Here is a 5,176-nt window from a genome sequence, read left to right as displayed (position 1 = left end):
GTTTGGGGGTTTTTTTTTGATGGTTTGCTTACTTCTATGAGTGGCAGCATATTTTCACTTTATACACTCGTTTTGTTAGCTTTTACAAGACTTTCAGTGGCTGGTTCAGCAGTTGTAGAGAATCAGTTGTGCAGCAATACCAGGTCAGTTTATAATAAATAACAATTCAGGCCACAACTTCTGAATCTGCTCCAAATTGTTGTGCTAATGAGTCAACACACTGCCTGCCCCAGTTCTAGATAATAATTTAATACTTTTATAGAAGTAGAGTTGCCATTTTGTGACTTCCGTCTCTTGCCACTTCTTGTTAAAAGAAAAAAAAACTTTTATTTACGTTGACTGCATTGACAGCAAAAGACTTTTTGTTTCATAATCATATTCAGATTCGAGTTTAAAATATTGATGTGTTAAAAATCTGTTAGCCTCTGACAGAGCTCTACAGAGTTATTCATGTGATGCTGCCTCCCCTGCGGGTGCTGACGTAGCCCTTCCAGCTTCTTCTTGCTTCCTTAAAAATGGGACTGGCCGCCACCAGCCGAGACAAGAGACCTCTGTCATCCTGCTGCAATGCAGAGCTTTAGATGGCTCTGGGACATCCCAGTTCCGTTTGGAAAAAAGTCTCTGGAAAGTTTGCTCTTTTAAGGTATGAATGTACCTCTAGGTGTAATGGCCGATAGCGAGACCTTCTTGAACAAAGCTTCTTCCCCCAGCTTGTAGAAAAACTCATGTAAACGTAGAGAATAACAAAAAGCCATAACGAGTTAGCTAATTATAGGCAGTTCAAGTCCTTAAGTGGTAGAGATTCCCATTGTAATTTAAAAGCATTTAAATTATTAAAAATACTATATTATTATTAAAAATAGGCCTTCTCTTTTTTAGTGGCTTTTTCCTGGAGTTAAGTGTTTCAGACAATAGTCAAATAGGCAAAGCAGCAAGTTTCTTGCCATCAGCATCCCTCCGCTCTGCCTTAAACAGAGGTCACAAAGATACCAATCCCATCACCTGGTCTCCAGCCTGCAACAGTGCTGTTGGTGTAAGGCATGTCATTTTTCAAGGATTACGTCCCAGTGCTTGGATGACAAGGCCTCCAGCCTGTAGTTCCCTCCTAAGAAATCATTTTGGCTTCTGTAGGCTAAGTCTAGCCTTTAGTCTTAACCTCTTTTTATCAGTCTCTGATAGGTTTCATGGCTTGTAGGATACCTACTGCCGCATCCACGCTCACCCCATCTTCCAAAGCCTGACTAGGGAACTCCAAGCCCTGGCTTTGAGCGCAGCACAAGAACACTACTGTCATTGGTGCAGGAGCTGATCTAACAACTAACTGAAACAATCCTTGAGCTCTCAGCAATCTGAGCTTTGAAGAGAAAAATCCATACTTAGGGCAGCTGGAACAAACAGAACTTAAGGAATCAGGCTGTATTTGGATTGGGAAGAGGTGGGACTGAATGATGGATCTTAAAGAGTTGCCTTTTGGGGACAGGGCTGTGGTGAGGATTTGCCCAAAAGTTTTCATCTTCTGGTGCCTGCAGCCTCATCTGCTGAGGCTTGTGCTCCTGCTCCTACACCACGCGGCACTACACACAAGCTGAAACCGCTCGCCTCCTCAGCAGTCACTGCAGGCCCGGGGGGACATCTCATCAAATTCCCTCCTACTCAAAGGAGAAGAAGATTCTTTCTGAGTCCCCCTATTTCAAGAAACAGTTCCTTGTTTGTTCACTCTAGAATGTAAATAGGACAGTGTGCTTGTCACAAAAAATAAAACCAAGGAGGTTTTGTGTTCACAAAGATCGCAACTGACATGTCAGAGCTTGAAGGAAGCAGGTTGGTTTGTTTTTTTTTTCCTAGAAACGTACAATAAATTGTTATCAGGAAGCACTGGTGCCCTAAAATAAAAACCACACACTAGGCTCCTGCATGTTGTAACAGTGTAATGATAAAAAGATTCTGAGAAGCCTTTAAATGCTGTTTTCTTTATGACTTTTAAATCATTAAGTGGATTATAAACTGGCCTAACCTTTTTTCCCTTAATGCACATGCTTTCTGCAGCCCAAATAGCTTCTCTTTCACAAACCACCCCTCAGACTTGCACCAAAACGTCCATTTAACAAAAGGCATTTCAAACCCTTTTGCTTCTGCAATCATCCTCCTTCCCTCTAACCTCTTTCTGTCATCCCCTGTTACACTCCGACTGAGTGCTATGGGGCAAGCATGCATCACTGTCATTGTATGGGCTCACCCGCCTAAAGAGCAGCATTAAACACACACTCTGCACCAAAAGATGGAGAAGAAAAAAAAAAATTTCCCCCCCCCAAATACCAGTACCCTCAGTTACCGTTAACCAGAAGTTCTTCCTTACCTTGAACAGTTATCCTGCTAAAGGGCACTGGAGACCTTTATTCCATAATGATATCATGGTAATAAATGCCATTTCTGAGGCGAGAAGCCGGGAGAGTTGTTAATGTCCCCTCCCTCTGCTGCCTCTCCCTGTTGACACTTAAGAATCTTTCAGAAGTCTCTTCTCTCTAGAGTTTAGTGGGCTTGTAGTGAAACATCAGTTTCACCTTAAGTCTGTTACTGGATCTGATTCCACCATAATTGAAATAAAAAAAAAAAAACCCAAACCCCAGGAAAATTAACCTATATAAACATATGCTCTACAAATAATTAAATAACCGTGGTATTAGCCTACACTGGCAGGAACAGAGAGCAACCCCTGCTGTTCAGCAGCTACTGAGTTGGGGAAATAGTCTCATGACATTATCGAATCATGCAATCTTAGAAAATGTTTATTCCTCTTATGTTTGTGTCATCAGCTGAGGAGTGGCTTAAGGAGAAAAAAGTAGCCTAATTTTTCTTTTCAAGAAAATATGAGGAGATATGTGTCTATCTATACATTTGTATTTAAACTTAGTGAGATGGTTTGAGAGTCACCTGGTGTTACAGCCTTATTAGACTGAATCTTTTTCTTCTTCCCGTGACATTTATTTTACCAGTTTGCTATGTGCTCATCTGGTACAATGAATATGAAGTATTCCGATAGGATTTGCATTAATTAACTGGAAAAAGAGTGGCTATTCAGTTATCATTACATCATTTTAGTTAGTAGGGTGCTTTTAGAGTGAATAACAGAAAGCACTTAAATTGAAAAGCCTCTTTTTTCCCCCTTCAGTGTATAGGTAAGGTACTGATTAGAGTCAACTACCACATTCAGCGCCACAGGCACCTTTCTGCTGATGGAGGCTTTTGCCAGGATCGCCTTTTAAAGCCAGAAGCACAGCTCCACTAACAGCCTTAGAGAACTGCGAATTGCATCCACAATTCTTAATTCATAGGTGCGTTTGTGTTATTAGCCAGCATTCCTCATACTTTTGAGAAGCATTTATCGGTGAGAAATTAGGATCTGCTCTTCTTATACTCTTCAGTTCTGGGAGGATGACATTCCTACATGAAAAGCTGATTGTGCTTTACTTCTGCCCTATAATTGGCTCCCTGAGGCAAATGTATGGAGTCACAGCAACTACAAAGAAAAAGCAGGGTATCCAAGTGCAGAGCCATTCCTCTGCTCACCCCAGAAACTGAGGCTGATAGAGGAGCCACATTAAGAAAAAAAAGTATATTGGTTTGTACTTAGCTTCATTTCCACGTACATGTTAAAGCTACTTTGACTATTTCAATTACACTGTTTTCAAGTGCACAGACCCAGTAATCGAAATTATGCAAGATGAAGTGCCAGTCAAATCGTTTGTGCATTTACCCCCTCTCCTAAACTCTACATAAACTATTTTTCATTATGATGCTTCAACATTTTGGACTTCTTGCCCATCTTAGTTCTATCCCTCTTCTCCTGCCCTGCCCCTGCCCCTGCCCCTGCCCCTGCCCCCCCCCCCGCTGTCTGTTTCAATAGAAAACCCCTTTTCCATCCTTCACTTAATTCAGCCTTTCACATCCCTTCACTTGTCTGAGCTGGATTTTCTCCTTTGAACTCATCCCATTTAACAACTGTTGTCTTCTTCAGATGACCGCTTGCTCTGAACCTAACTCCTCCTCCCTCAAAGATGGGAAACTCTTGGGACTGGTCTACACACCTGAGTTTTGTTGGTCTGACGAGGACACATCCATGTTTAAATACACCAAAGTGCTACTTGTGCGTGCCAGTGTTGGTAACGCGTAGTCGCACAACCCATCCTTCCCAGCCATGCCGGCCATACTCACCGGCATCTCCTTCCCTTACAAGACAGGCACCGTACGATTAGTCTGCATCCTTACCAGGAGATCCTGCCTAGTTTGGAGGAAAACATAGGTTGGGCTTAAAATGGAAAGGGCCTGGGTTCTCTCTCCATCTTCTGCTGGGGGTGACAATCACCGCTATGGAGCTGGTGATCAGAGCAACTGTGGCTTCTCTGGGTGAGAAGTCAGTATGGAGTCCTGCCCACCCCCCACAAGGTGAAGACTGAGGCTCCGTTTCAGCTTCTCCCACACACAGCCTCCCCACTGTCGGTGTATTTCCTGCATCAGTCGGGTTTTCAGATATGGGAGTTAAGCTCTGGCCTAGCCCTTTCTCTTCTCCATGGACGACTGCTTGCTTTCACTTCCTTGGCCACTCTGGTGGCCTGGCTTTTTCAAGCCCAAAATGGCAAAGGCAGCTGAGATAAAACGCATGTGACAGCCGTGGAGCCTTGCTGCTGTATGCCAAGCCTGCCTTCCCCAGCCCTCAGCACATCTGTGTCATCCGCCTGTGAGGTGATTGAAGCGCTCTCGGTTTACTGGAGAGCGGGGCACGGTGAAAGCAGGCGCACAACTCCAGACGGCTGAACCAACTTAGAGTAATTCAAAGTCACAAGTTGGAATTGATCATGGGACTATAAAAACCAAAACCGTTTGCCCTTTTTAAACTGAAAAAAAGACAAAAGTTCTCTTCGTATCTCCCCAACCCTAGCCCGCTCCGGCATTTACAGGAACAAAGTTTTAAATCAAGCTTTCACTTAAACAAGTGCAACTTCCTCACAGACCCTCATGGGCTCGGTCAGACTGGTGATGGAAAACCAAGTAGCAGTTCTCTAGCACTGGTTAACTACTGCTAATTCAGTAGTAAGGAGCTTCACTTCATCACCACTTGGAGACACCCGGTTCCTCATTTTGAGGGACAAATTATTAGCAGTTGTGCAAGTACCACAAA

Source organism: Grus americana, chromosome 2 (genome assembly GCF_028858705.1).
Source record: "Grus americana isolate bGruAme1 chromosome 2, bGruAme1.mat, whole genome shotgun sequence".
NCBI lineage: Eukaryota > Metazoa > Chordata > Aves > Gruiformes > Gruidae > Grus > Grus americana.
Note: the sequence above shows the minus strand (reverse complement) of the source record.